General features: G+C 42.1%; 1 protein-coding gene across 5 annotated transcripts in view; it reads right to left on the bottom strand.

The window, feature by feature from the left end:
* Positions 1 to 15,641, bottom strand: part of TBXAS1 (thromboxane A synthase 1) — a 246,881-nt gene that overhangs the window by 188,757 nt on the left and 42,483 nt on the right. Inside the window, exon 1 of one of the 5 annotated variants that reach the window (XM_030041205.2) lies at positions 6,686 to 7,289. The exons of the other annotated variants lie outside the window; for them this stretch is intronic. The gene's annotated coding sequence lies outside the window, so the exon portion shown is untranslated. Of the gene's footprint in view, positions 1 to 6,685; positions 7,290 to 15,641 lie in introns of those variants that run through there. 5 annotated transcript variants of the gene reach the window in all.

The raw sequence follows: 15,641 nt of genomic DNA on the forward strand, positions 1-15,641 counted from the left end.
TGGCAGCACTGCCACATCCTCATTCTTCCTCATCGATGGACCTGCTGCCGCCCCAATCTCTGCTTCTCACTCAAGCAGACCTGCACTGCTCCCCTCACCCAGCCTCTGCCTCACCTCCCGTCATGAGCTCCCCAACCGATCCCTTCCCAACCCAAACACTGGTTTGTATCGGCCATTCACCCTCCTCCATGCAGCTATTTATCCCAGTTTTCTCCTCCCCTAAACCCCATTCTTACCAGACTGCTTGCATAAGCCCCCTCCTTTCTTATCACTTCGACACCCACAGTACACAACCTTTCCCTCCTCCCCAGCAGCGCTGCACACGGGTGGTGGGTGAGTCGAGGAGAAAAGGGCTGGTAGAGAGGTGAGACAGGTTCCCCGCTTGCAGTTCTTAGCAGCAATGAGGCTTGGGCACATCTCATGGGGGATCCATTACAGAAATGCTTCTCTCAGTCCCTGTGATTGGAGCAAGCTGAACTGCTCTCAAGGACTTGCTGCCTGGTCAACCCTCAGCACAGATAAAGGGTGGGAATATGCTTAGCAAAGACAGAATCAGAAATATTAGCTTAGAATTACGTATAAACACAAGAGATTCCAGTGAATGTGTGCTAACTGCAATTTTTCAAAGACTTACAATTTGCCCAAATTTGCATAAGAAAGGCAAAAAGTACATCCACTGACAGAAAACTCCTCCTCTCACCAAATATTGACTCCCTGCATCAAAGCTAATATAAAAATCAAACACCACCTCTAAAGAGTAATAAAAAAACCCAGAAAGATCCCCAAAATAAAACAAACCAACATTTTTCTTTAGCCTTTGTCTCAGAAATTATGGAGTTCATCTTAACTGAAATTTTTCAATAATTCCACCTACAGAAGACACCAGCCCTGGAAACTTCAAGCCCAGCTGCTTAGAGTTCAATAAAGCAATAGGCAAGCAAAAATAGAGCTGTGTAATGGGAGCATCACAACCTTAATTTGTGGTGCTCTAAGACCCACCTATAATTAAGTATGCCAGATTAAAAATAAAGGAAGCGCTGGCTCTCAGTCTGAGACCTCACATAAAAACTCAGCTCACAGCTAGTTATTTTACACAAGTTCTAATCCATTATGGTAGGGGGGTGACAATGACAACGTTGTCTGACCCTTAATTACAGGAAAGATGCTATAATACTGTACATACCAGACAGCCTATGATAAACTTGAAATTAATACTGGAGACTCTGCCTGCTCCCCATGACTTGAAAACTGGGAGTACTCTGATGCCACAAGGAGAAAGGATGCCTCTATTTTTCTTTTCCTGCTCAGATTTTCATTCCTCTGGTTCTCTCATTTTCCATCATTCCCAATAACAAATAAAAACCACCACAAATTATTATATTACACTTCACACATACACATTTCATTTCCACACCATTCAGGTACAAAGGAGGCATAAACACCTCTGGAGGAATGATCCCATGTCCTGGTGGGTGGCTGAACCAGCCACATGAAGCAGCATATATGACCCACTAGAAGCGAGAATGCTTCAGGAACAAATGACAATCTGCTACATCACAAAATAACATCAGTGCTGTCTGCAGAGCCCGAGAATTAAACAAGAGAAGGTACCATACATGCATCTAAATAGTGCGAGTCCAGAGTTCTGTGATTTGCTGCATGATTTAATACCACTAGAATTAAAGTGAAGGGTGTTCGGAGCTCCCTTCGTGGAAAGCAGCAAAGCACTGCGGTCACCAAAGAACAACATCATTAATTTCTGAAGGGAAGAAGAGACAATCCCTCCAACCTCAAGGCTCCTGCACACATGAACAGTGAGTGGAAGCACAGAAGCAGGGTTCAAAGGCTTGTGGAAATACAGAAATTAAACTCAGCCTCCTTTTTCCTTTGCATGTTATTCATGACTTCTTGAGTACCTACGGACTGACAAGAGTTGAGCCTACAGGAAAGAGGAGTAACTCAGTCCTTTTCATAATGTGAATTCATCTTGTAAGAGACAAAGTAGACAGAGTAAGGAATATGCATAACTTTTATTCCCTACCCCAGCACTAGCAGAATACCCTTTAGCAACCACAGGCATGAGACAGGAAGAGCAGTGAAATTATTTCAATCCCCTTTCAGTGTGCTTGAGCAGTCAATCACCATCATAAGCCCAAGTAAGCCATCGTGGGCCACTAACAAAGGCTGATACCTACTATGAAACAGAAGGTAGTTGAATAGATGCCAAACAAAGCCAAAGGAAAAGCAGAATTTCAAACAGACTGGATGAAAGGATCGCAGGAAGCAAACTTCAAGGAGATTCTCTGAACTCGAAAAACTGCCTAAAAAAAGTGGGCTCAAGTGTTGCTCCCAAGTGCCACCCAGATTAAAAGCAAAACAAAAGCAATTGGGGTTTCCTGGAGCTCTGAATCACCCATTCAAGCTGTACGGAGGCTGAGCAACTGCCTACATGCAGGAATAGCAACACTGGGTATGCACAAAGTGTCAAACCCACAGCAGAATGGACTGAGAGGTATTTTCCTTCTTTAATCACTGAAAAATGCAGTAACACCGTGCATTACTTGTAAAACAGCAGTTTGGACTGTTCAGACAGAAATATACTTTTTAAGCTGACATGCTCCTTTCTGGGCTGCTGGTTATAAAAAAAGTGCTTGCTGCACATTATCTCATCTTCTGACTGCACTTTGAAGTCCATTCTGGCCATTCCTCCATGACACAGACAAATTCCAATCCTTAGGAATAATTCTCTTAACTTCATAAAGAAACCCTTGTTCAAGTCAGATAATTTTCATGTAGAGGCTGACATGGAAATGGTTTTCCTGGAACAGAGTTGATTTGCATTACTCGGTGTCATAGCACATGACAGCTTACTTGGCAGCCTGCTTGTCTGGATCTTCCATAATCCACACAACCACAGTCCTCCTCTCCATGAAGCAGTTGTGCACATGACAGGAAGAGCTAATTTTAATGAAGCGTCTTTACTCTCGTGTAGGTCATGTTCTCTCTCAAACTGTTTATCTGGCAGGCTCCTGGATGCAGTTTGTAATCATTGCTCTCTGCTAACAAAGGGAAGTCCATTACTGTCGCCTGTTCCTTCGACTCTTGGGTTTTTAACATATGACATACTGTTGCACAAGTAATGTACCGTACAAATCTGTTAAAGACCCCCTTCGCAGCATCTCTCAAAGGACCTGCTATTGCACCCCTGTCCCAGCTCACCCTCTCTCCTTCAGTTGAACAGTCTCAAACGCTCCTGGCACATGAAAGCAAAACACTTCAACACCTCAACTGCAAATTCACTGAGACAGCGACCATCTTTCCATTACATCGCACAGCCTTCATGTGCACAGTGAAGCCCTGATCTTTGACAGGGGTTCGTAGCTCCTGCTGCAACAAAAATGATAAATAAATCATCATCACAGGGTCCCCTAAAGTGGAGGGAAGACTGCGCACTGTCATTAGATTACTTTTTAACTACAAAATTCCACAGGGAGGTAACGATAGCAAGTCATTACCATGAACGATTCACCTTCAAAGAGAGGCAAGAGGAGAGCTGAAGCCCAGAGAAGCCAGTTTTCTTCACCCTCTCTGCAAGCACCTGGGTGCAGATCAGTGATATTTCCCAGAGGCAGAACAAAGAAACTAGATGCTGATACAGAGAGGCTTTAAAAGAGATTAAGAAGTTGATAAAAATAAAAGGACTGACAACAGAATTGGGATCGAGAGCAGAAGAGAATAAGAGCAAGGCATGACACAAACTACAGAAACCCTGGCAGGAAGAAAGAGGCTTGTCGAGAGAAAGGAAAGGGCCACTCAGTCAGTCAAAGTCTCAGAGAAGTCACATATTGGAGAGGGGATGCAGGATCTCAACACTACCTTGAGCCACATATAACGAAGAGACTCTGATGCAATGAAATAGGTTCATTAATTATTACAGTTGGATTTGTGTAATTCTTCTGCTGACTAAAACAATGATAAATTTTTTTTAAGGCTCATTACAGATCTGTGTCATTATTTCCAGCTTTAGTTTGTCTCCAAGGAGCTTCAAGACATGAAGCTGGATGCCTGAAGACAAATACTTTTACTTATCACTGGGGAGTTTGAGTTTAGTGCCTGTCCTAAGACAAGCTAGACTGGATGATCCAACCATGGCAAAAAAAGCAACGGATAGAAATCTTTTAATTGGAGGAATACAAAAAAGACACTTGGGAAAGCATTAGCACAATCCATTCAAACCAACTGAAGTGCAGTAGTGCACAGATCTAATATACCATGTGCTAAACATTGCAACCTGGAAAAAGGTGACCTTCACTGGCCACTACCAGAGCTCTGAAGATAAGCTTTAATTTTAATGTCTCCCCCAAGTGGTAACTGAAACAGTGGTTGCAATGTAAAGGCCCAGGTAAGGCAATGCATTCCCATACTGGCATACCACACTGCACAGTGGCTGCTTTATTTACTTTGTCACTACAGTAGGAATAGCTAACTCAAGTTAAGGTACTTCCGAATCCTTTAGGAAACCATACTTCCATATTTATGTATACATCCATATATGTACATTCATGTGCATGCATACACAGACACTAAATCTGTTCATTTCCCCACAGAACAAAATTAATACCTAACAATTTTGTATGTTTTGGATATTGTTCATTTTCCACAAGGAGATCTGTACATCATTCATGCTTCACACTGAGCAGCCATCTTTAACATGCATCTGCAGCAGAGGTGCATTAAGATGACACTCTGCTATAGAGCATTCACACTAGCCCCCTTCAGAAAGGGCTGTTTTCCTCCTCCGTGGGAAGCTCCCCTACTGAACGACGCTCCAGGAAAGCCTAACATACAAAGTTGAAAATTTTCTATGCTGAAGACCCACCAGTTACAGTTAGTTTTGTTCTCTTCTATTGTTTGGGCTGCCTGCTGGAGAACCTAGCTCTTCTCAACTCCTTTTACTTCAAATCCATGCAAAGGGCCAGAACCCACCCATGACTACCACATTAGTCTAGGGAGCTGCAAGTTGGTGTAAAGGCTCTTTGCTGTGGCAGTTTCCCTGTCCTCAAGCTAAAATAGAAAAAAGTAATAAACTTTAAGGATTCTTGGAAGAGGAAAATGGTAGTTATGCGAGGAAGGAATCGGGTGGCTGCCCATTTGAAGCAGTTTATAAGATTGGTTTCACTTTTGCATCCACAGGTATCAGTATTTAGACAAACAATACTTTCAAAAACCATTTCTGAAACTTATGCAATAGAAAAGCTACAATGTATAACTGAGAAAAAAAATGAGGTAGCATCCTGCTGAAGGTAAGCCTTTTCAAAATTAAGTAGCATCACAAAACATATGCCTAACAAAATGGCTAAGATGTTCTGTACTAATACTGACTTTTAACAAATCCTGGAACACTAGCACAACTCAGAGCATTTGAAGGACTGCCAGCATAATCCCAAAATGTAAAGGGACAAGAGGAAAGCAGAGATGATAAGTCAATTAGCCTGACATCATCCCTAAATAAAATAATGGAACTATCAATTTGGGATACCATCAACAATGAATTTGAGGAAAGGCTAAAAATGTAATTAATGCCTTTTAGTATTGTTAAACAAGCCTTTCAGTTTGGGCTGAGGTGGGTATTTTTGCCAGGGGTATAGTTATGGTTGATAAATACAACTCTTCCAATAACATCTACTTGGGCTAGTCCAATGTGCTAGAATCACTAGACCACATAACATCTTGCCTAAAAGATCTCACACTACACAGAGAACTAACGTGACACCAAACTAGACAAGCTAAAAGTTGGCTGAATGCTTGGCCAGAAAATGTGGCCAAAACCCATAAGGTATTAATCACCAGGACCATTACTAGGAGGATTTACAGAGTTTCTTATTCACTAACAAATGGAATCATGAGTTACAGCCACTTAAATCTGTCCCCAGATTTTCTATGCTAAAGAACGCATCCAGAAGTCTCTCTCTAGCATCCTGCTGCCATAGAGCCATTGGATCGGCTGGGGAACTTGATAGTTGGAAATCTGTCCTGGCAGCTGTTTGATAGTTGTTGGACATCACATGCCACCAGCAATGGTCCCACTCACCCGAAACTCATCCTGGCCATGTCATTTATATATGTACAATCCAGCCAGCAGGTCATCTATTAGAGTAGGGCTGCAGGAGGCAGCTGAGACAATCTGAGAGCTCACTGCTGCTGAAAAAAAGTTGTTCCCTTCCCCCTACCACCCACCTCCACATATTCCCTTTTGCTGCTTCCCCTATGTTCATCTGATCCCTGCCCAAGCCCAAACACTAAACCAACAAACTGGCCCAGCAGAAATGAACGTATTTTGCTGGTGATTTTATATCTAGAAGGAGAGGGAAGGGTGCCTGCGTAGTTAGCCAGATAGGTCTGCCGAGGGGCCAAATGAGTGCTGGAGTCAGCACCAGCAAGTGGGTGATGGGACGGGGAATATCCCTTTTGGCAGCTGCAAGCTATTAGGTCAGCTCAGTCACTATGTGAAATGTTCCCCTTAGACACAGTGGCTCTAAAGCTCTTTTCTGGCAAAGTTAACCACTGACACAAAGATGGATAGGATAGCACGGAGCAAAAAGGAGAGGCTGCAGCTACAGAACAGGGAAGTGAAGTCATCTGGCAGCCTGATGATACATCTAGGAAGCAGAAACACAGATCATACCTCCGGGATGGAAGGCTCTGCTTGGAAAGGTCACAGACATGTCCTCGGTCACTGCTTCAATTAGAGCTGGAAGCATTGCTGGTGGGGCTAGAAGCACCAACATAATCCCCAGGGGTATAAAAAGGGACTACCGGGCAGAAGCGAGGAAACAATGTGTAGAGCACAGGTAAGACAACCAGGCAACTGTTACACACAGTCCTGTTCAGGAAAGGCGTGGGAGTACTGGGTGGAGCTCAAAGAAGGCTTGTAGAAAGAGATCCAAGGATGGGGAAGAAAAAATAAAACCAACTTTTAAGTGGGAGGCTTAAGGAGCTCAGTTAGTGCAGCATATTGAACAGAAAGTTCAGAGGTGCCTTGACTGCTGCCTACAAATACTTGCGCAGGAACAAACTGACAGCGAGCAGCTTTCCATCCTCCCTGACAAAGCCAAAACACTCATGGAGCTGGGTACAGACATTACAGAAATGTAACCCTGAATTCAGATGCCATTTCTTGGGATAGAGGGCACATAAAGATTAAATCAGTTTACCAGGGAAGCTAGTGGATTCACTGTAGCTTTCTGCTTTTAGAAGAAGACTCGCCTTTCTTTTTTTCAAAGAAAAAAAAAAAAGAGACAACCAAACAAAAACCCACACCACACAGCACTTCCCCCTAAAAAGTCTAAAGGAAAACATGCAGCCTGAATACACAGGAAGTCAAACTAGATGGAAGCATAGCTCCTTCTGGTCTATAAATAAAAGAAGTGATTAACCATTGCTCTAATTGTTGTTTTCTGTTGATGGAAAAGGCACTATTTTCCTCCTCTTCCATCAGGGAGGGATTTGTGCTACCAATACAAACCAGTGACAAAGTCACGGAACTGGCCCCTTCCACACCAATACAGTCACACAGCTAAAGACAGCAACAAAAAGGCTTTGGCTAGAAATTGCCCACAGCTTATCTGCAAAGACAAATACTTTGCTTCTTTAAATAGGAGCCTAAGCAAAGATACCAAGCCAGCTAACAATTAGCTAAGCAGTCCCAGACATGTTTAGGCTTTTCTGTATTGAAAGGTTTATTAGAATCTAGCATTTGGCTTTTATTTTACTACCTTATCCTACCATGCAGTTACATTAAACATGTTTTAAAGCATGGAGCCTTCTATCTAAAGACAACACAAAGACCTCCGTGAGGAAAGACAAGTCTCCCTTTCTCATACCAAATAAGACCTATTTGGGAAACCAATCATCCCACAAGTCTTCCAATTTTAAAAAAATTAATAAATAAAAAAATAATCATTATTTTAAAAAAAAACACAAACAGGCAACTATTGGGAACAGTGATTCTTTGAAGGAAAGGGGGAAAACAACAGAAGAAACTCTTCTACATGTGCATGGGGGAATGTCTATTATTAAAGGGCACGATCACAGACAAAGACGCAAGACCACAATATAGTCACCATTTTGAACTTTACCACTACAATACAACACAACATTGTTAGAGGATTTTGTGCAACCCTCTGGATGTACAGAGGGATAAGCATGTGTGGATGTACAAACAGCTGTAAAGAATGGTTTCCAACTTACAGTAACTGCCAGTAACCTAAAGCATCTTTTAGGGAAGGAGGAAAAAAATTGAAAAAAAACCTACCATTTCAAAGTCAGTGGACCCAAACACATTCTCCAGTAAGTAGAGCGCTTTCTAAAAGACATATTGATATAGCAACCCTCTAACCAAGTCTCTTCTTCGACATAAACTGAAAAACAACTCATTAGTCTAACCTGATACTAGACCTCATAAAGTATATTCTCAACTTCAAAACGTGAGCATCCAGAGGAGACCACATATCCTTCAGCAGCCACACCTGTACTGGTTTACCACTCTATGAGATGGAGGCAGGCAGCATTAATTATTCCATTAGCAACATATCATGCACCTGAGACTTACTACTATGGCCAGGCCACCTGTGGGCTTAAACCTCCTGAAAATTAAAGTTGTGTTATTACTCTTCTCTCCCTACAGATCAGAGCTAGAACAGTTGCTTTTTTGATTCCGAAACAAGTCTATCTGAACGGAGCTGTATTTTATGGCAGAGCATAGCCCTTTTTTGCATGTGCACAATTTGTCTCCTGTTGCTTGACCACTGGTACGGGCTTTCATGTGCACCCTATCACAGATTTTCTTCCTACAGAGCAAAGCAGTAAAAGACTGACCTGTGATGTTAGAAACCAGCATTGCAGAAGTAAAAAGGAAAAGGAAGAGTTTGAAGGCAGTACGTGGTGATGGGACAAAATTCAGGGCCTGGGTTATCTAAAGTGCTTGTGACTGAGCTTAGACAAAGAGGTTTTTACAGTTATAGCTGCTGGCATGTTGGCAAAAGGCTAGCTGAGTCTCTTACTTGCCTGCACCTGGTTGGTGAAACATTGCAACAAATAGACAGGAGATGACTCAGAGGCCCTTATGAAACATCCTCAGACCAGTCATCTGAGGCTATGGTGGTTCCTATTGTTCCATTAGCAAGTTGTGGCTGGTGATAAAATAAATAGGCTGTGTGTCTCTAAAATGGTGCAAGCATGTGGTAGTTTTTGTTTGTTTTTAAAGATAATTTAGTGCTTATGAAAGATAGTATGTCAGCTCAGGCAGCCGAGGCACCCCAAGTACACAGTAATTACAGCACCCATGTTAGCTGCTCTGGCTTATCCACCTTGCCAGTGAACTGGCTGCGGTCTTTTCTCTGCTCAAGCAGCAAAACAGCAGTTCTGCACACAACTGGTACTCCACAACTCTCAGCTTACAAAGATCTTAAACAAAACAAAATTTCCTGGATTTAATTAAAAAACAACAAGAAGTAACCCAGAGGCTGCATATTCTGCATCACATTATCCTCACTTATTAGAAACGTATTTCAGTGTTTCTCTCATTATGAAGGAGAAAGATTATATAGTTTGCATCGCTGCCTGCAGCCACATTTTTCAAACTTGGGTGTCAAAAGACAAAGCTCCTAAATCTACATTTAGCTACTCAAATAAAGGGGCTCTATCTTAAATAGACATTGCACAGAAATTCTCCAGAAATAAAGGGAAGTTGCAGGCACCCAACTTTTTCTAAAGAGAAAAAGAAACCATCACACTATGTACATGTAAGTGTCCAAATACAGGCACCTGAAGATAGCAGAGGAAAGAAGTTTGACCACATTGGCCAGAAGAGTTAAGATGACAGAAACGCCAAGCTGAAACTGTTTGCTGCTGTACAAGTAACGCAAGGAAGAAATAACAATGTACTGGAGTGGAAAATAGAACAGAGGAAGGATGAGACGAACAATGAGGGATTTGTTAAGCGTGCATCTCAGAAAGGGGGCCGGGGCTTCGACGGAGCACAGGGAACGGGGTGCCCCATCTCACCGACACACAGACCCGTAGGTCAGCCCCAAGAAATGCTGAGTCGGCAAGAAGCAGACTGCTGCACGTCTGCTGTGTCTTGCGAGGCAACAACTGAAGTGCTGGGTTTGCCCTACCTGTTCTGTGTATAACATTTCTTTAGCCCTCAAAAGCTGTAATTTGAAGAGTAGAGACACAATTTTCTCACAGCTGAGACACACAACTGTCTGTACAACTATACCAAGTGCGTGCCTACACGAACCCCTAATTATCTGCACTGTCATGTATAATTAGTCAGTCTGAACATGTAGTAATCATAAAGACGTGAATGTTAGGCACACTTCATACATTCAATAGCATCTTGTGTTTGTACACAAGCAACTCTCAGTAAGTATAACTAAGATCATACCCTGAAAGGGGCAAGCAAAATAAACAAAAGATTTAGTGTATGTGTCATTTATCCCAGGACCTTACATGAAAACAGAAAATTCCTTTCTAAAATACATAATCAAGTGTTTTCTGTGGTTTTAATTTTAAATAATTGGACACAGTGCTTCCATGGCCTGCACTAATGACAGAAATTGAAGCTTATTATTCAAGCCTGCTGTGATCTATATAGAGAAAACATGAGGACAGTCATGAGCAGACAGTCCTAGCACACAATTTTTAAGGTCAGTGAAAGTTATTGTGCGATTACCTTGAGAAACGGACATTATCAGAGAAATATAAATGTGGAAATGGAGGAAGGATGCAGTCAAGAAATATCACTGTGCACATCTCAGCACACCTAAACAGTCTTTCATGTAGTCGAGCCTCACATTTGCAAAATCTGGAACTACTCAAACATGAAACTCAGCATATAAAACAGGGTTAACTTAACCCAAGCATGAAAAGGCTGGCTAAATCTACAACAGCCAGATCTCATCCATCTCTTTCTCTTATTCTGGGTATCAGAAAGATTGAAGTGTTAATAGCTGTCTTATTGACTCATTACCTTACAGGCTTTAAAATCTGCATAAAAATAGATTTCAAAAAAATCTCTTATTCAAATCAAGCACATTTGACTGCAACTACATCAAACAGAGTCCCAGTTTTATCAGAGATATGCTGCTTCATGTCAGTTAGTTGACACAACCACGCGTCTGCCTCTGTGCTAAATACATGTGCATGCAGGGAGGAGGGGAGAGAAAGGAGGAGAGCGCAAGCCCGTATGCAAACATGCTGTTATCTGTTTTTTTCCAGTTGGAAAAAATTGTTAGCACAGCTCAATCAAACCTATTGAAAAGAGCTAGGAATTCATTCACCCACCCTATTTCAACAAGCTCATTATCCTGGGCCTTATCCCAAATGTGCTGAAGACCATGGGAGTTCCTCAGCTGACCTCAGTGGGGTTTGGATCAGACCCACTCTGCAAGTAATCTCATTTGATATGGTTGTGTTAATTGGCTGTACTGCTAGAATAAAAAGTATTGCAGGGCATTAGAAAGGCTAACAAAATCTGACTTATGGAAAGCGGTGGCAAGGCTTGAGCCTGATAAAGGCAATATAAGGATTTTTGCCCTTGCTGTACAGGCGCTAGGGTGATTTGAGGGTGAAGCATGTAAATAATTTGGGCAACATGAAGATTACTTCTCAATTACCAAATAAGTGATTTCACCCACTTCTTAAATTTACTGTGACAACACTGGTCCCGTTCCCAACACCCCCTCCTTTGTAAATGCTTTAGCCAGATGTAGAAATGGGCACTGCTGACACTCCAGCTTCACTGCCATGCTCATCCATGTCCCAAAGTGATGTGAAGAAGCCCTTTTTAGCTCTGGCTGCCTCTGATGGATGAACAGCCCTATGCAAGACTTTCAGAGCAGTAATGTCCACAGCACTGTAGATCTGCATTAAAAAATGCATTGTCCAAGCTGTCATACTGTATCTTATCAATTAATTTGCTACATTTGCTGTTTCTAAGGGATTCATAGAGCAGTGATCTCCAAACTTTTTTGATCACACACCCCTAACAATAGAACATTTTTGAGCACACATTCCCAATGTATGTATATGTACTTACTTATAAATTATATACATGTACTACCGTAGTAATAAATTATGTACATTATAAAGCATACACAAAAATAGAAATTAAGAAAGGATGAGATAAAGATGTAGCAAAGCTTTTTTTCTTTTTAAAATAACGGTACAAAAATATTTTCTTCCTGCACTCTAATGGATTATCTTGCACGCACCCCACTTTGGTGCCATAGAGGACTCAGATATGTTCCCTTCCGCACTGCCAATGACATTTCAAAGTCTTAACCATATACACACAGACCCCAGCCTGTTCTTCAGGCACGGAGCTGGCCCGTGAGAGCTGGGCAGCACAACAGATGTTTGCTTTCTGCATCTGCTGGCTGTCTGTATCACACAACTGCTCAGCACTGCTGGCTTCTGCTCAGTACTTAGCTGTTATAAGATTGTCCCTGAATTTCCAGTTACAATCAGTGAATTAAAAAACCCCTCCCCTTTAACACAGTATTTCTATTCTGCAAACAAACAGAATTAAAAATTTAAGTCTTCTTGTCTTTGTTTTTACGGACTGAAAAATCACACAACACTTTCCTACATCTTTCACTTACTCTCTTTTTGTGTCTTCCCTCCTTTCCATCCTACCTAAGACATCGGTCTTCCCATCTTTTCTTTTTCCTGTTTTCATAGATATGAGAAAGCCACCCACCCCTCTGCAAAAGTTTTCCAGAAATCCAGACACTAAACTGAATTTTTTTGCCCCTTTACTTCTTTCCTAACAACATCTCTTACTGGTCTCCTAAATAAATTTCCTCAAATTAATGAGTTCTGAGGCATGAAGACAAGGACATGTGTTACTGAGCTTATTCGCATAGAGGAGCCAAAATCACCTAATAAGATAGAGCTTTAAAGCTTTATCAGTTTATGAAAAGGCTTAGGGGATAACACAGGTGCCTGCAATCACTGGAGATTGGGCTCAGCATCTCAGGAGCCCCCTTTCCAGACTTACCCTGCCACACTTTTTCTCATCCCTACCTCTGGCTTGCTTACTGCTGGGCTGCGCTATAAGCAGTGGAAAGTAGAAAACATGCCTTCGTTTATTTTTTGACAAGCCTTCCCATTCCTGTATTTCACAAGCTATAAAAAAGCCATGTCAATTTAGAGCACCACACCTATTATCGTTTCCAGTTGAAGGTAGGGCCTCTACACTTGTCTTCACGCTGACTGCTTTCCCTGTAAGCCATCCTCTTATTAACATCAATTGCAAATCAAACTGTAGAGGTGAAATTAATCACTGTGCAAAGAGTCAGCAGGCATCCTACTTCAGCCCATCAAAACAGGGCTTACATTAAACTCTAAGTAGCGCTTAAGTCTTATATTAAGCCTTTATAGAGGGTGTACTGCGCTTCTTTTGAGTTACATTTCATGCAAACCATAATGCTAGGAAAATGCACTTCAGCACTTAGGCACTGTGCAAATAGATATTACAAGGGAAAAAAAAAAACCTTCAACAGATAGGCTAAGGGGCACTATATTAGGAAACACTTGAATGCTTTTTTTCAATGCCATTTTATTCTAAGAAATTGATCACTTTTCTGAGAAAATTATAAAAGTGATCTGCTAACCTGTCATAAACACATCATGTTCTCAAAACCAGACCTCATCAAGTGGAAAATACCCTTAAAGCTTCTCAAACTACATGAGATTCCAAATGTGTGTCTTTGTTACTAACATATCAACAGGAAAACAATCTTAGGAAAGACCCAGAAAACCCCAATAAAACCAGAAGCCGGTGTTCAAGTACGATCTTTCTTAATAGGATTTTAAAGCAACATAGTTCTACTGACTTCTATGGAAAAAAAATAACCTAATTTGTGTTTAAGGGAAAACAAAACCATAACTGCTTCTTGAGAAACTCTACAACCCTCGTATTATCTAACTCGCTGTCCTAACCAGTCTCTCCTCTTCTGCTGAGGGTTTAACCCAGAACTGTGGCTGGCCTGAGCCTGGGATAGGAGAGGAGGCACCAAGGGGCTCTTAAAACTGTCACATCCAAAAGACTGAACCTACACTGTTTTCCTGTTCTCCTTCACACAGCCATGGCAAAACTATAACTGTAGTACAAAATCTGTGCGGTTACGGGATGACAAGTACACATCAACCATACACCCTGCACTAGCAAAGCCGTGATCCACTGCAGCGTAGCAAAGCCACCATGCCCAGGACCAAGTGGAGCTCTACCAGGGGAGTTGGAGCACTCAAGGTTCTGCCAGCAGAGCTGTATCCATCAAGGACCACACTTCTTCATACTCCCTGCACATCACCATCTTGTAGTACAGAATCACACATTAAGCCCAGTCTATTTCTCTGAGAACAAGGTAAGAGCATTGCTGTGGAAAGGTGGGACACATCCTATCCTGGCCAGATGGTGCTTCTCTTCTGGCAGAGGGGAAGAAAAATCCACAGATCCTTTAATCACTTCACCTCAAATTAAAGTACTCCTCCATCAAAGTTTAAACTCACACTACAGGGGTGGCACATCACTGCAGAGCTTCAGATTCATGCCTGGCTTCCAGTCGGTGAGGGCAACGTCTGCTCTCTGTTGGGTCTCGGGGATTTCACTACCACGATCCCTCACCGCTCCTTCCAGAAATGGACTCTGCTGCCCAACAGCACCAGTACAAGCTCTCATTGTAGAAGGAGACATGCCCATGATGGTGCTTCAGAGGATACACAAGCAGGCTGTTTCATCTGGGCTGCTAACACTCTGCACCGGTTACTGATTACAGAATTACTGCCCCTCAGTTAATTAATCATGTTGTCTGCAAGCAAGAGAATCTCACTGATCTTAAAATAAGGGTTACCTGCATGTAAACTATGAGAACAGAGCAGAGTACAGGAGGAGGATGTTGAGCATTTAATTTCAGGAGATCTTGTCCTTCACATAAAACTTCCACTGATTAAATTCATGGCAGACAATATACTGCGGACATCTTTATACCAGTTCAAAATTAATTTATACTACTTTGGCCTTCTTTAAAGGGACTGACAAAAAAATCGCAAGAATATTTCTCAAAATTACCAACAAAAACTTGCAACTATTTTATTAATTCAGTATAAAGAATGTCAAACTTCCAGATAAACCTGTGCAGGTGTGTGTGCATACCTGCAGGAACAGAAAGCTTCCATAAACTATTTTCCCTGTTTATATGATCCCCTACTTATGTGCCAAAGAAAGAGCAAAACACAACAAGTATTGCTGTCCTGTTTGACTGCCAATGCACAAGCGTGACTGTGTGCACAGAAAGTCAGAAAACGCGTCCCACTGCCACCTCTCTCAAGCACGCGTGGTGGCAGGAGGACAGTCTCTTCCCAGAAGGCACAGGACAGCGGTAAGAGCTGACGGCTGCGTTCACCCTTTACACGTACATCCAGAGGGGAGAGTGATCTATAGGCAAGAATGTGTGCGTATGTGGGAGTGAGTTGTGGGTGGTGGCTGGGGTAAGCGGTTGCCTTCATCAATCAGCAGAAAGTACACAAAAGAGGCCTCAACTCAAAAAATCCCCTCACCCTACCTCCCGCAG

The sequence above is a fragment of the Aquila chrysaetos genome, chromosome 17, assembly GCF_900496995.4.
Source record: "Aquila chrysaetos chrysaetos chromosome 17, bAquChr1.4, whole genome shotgun sequence".
Taxonomy (NCBI): domain Eukaryota; kingdom Metazoa; phylum Chordata; class Aves; order Accipitriformes; family Accipitridae; genus Aquila; species Aquila chrysaetos.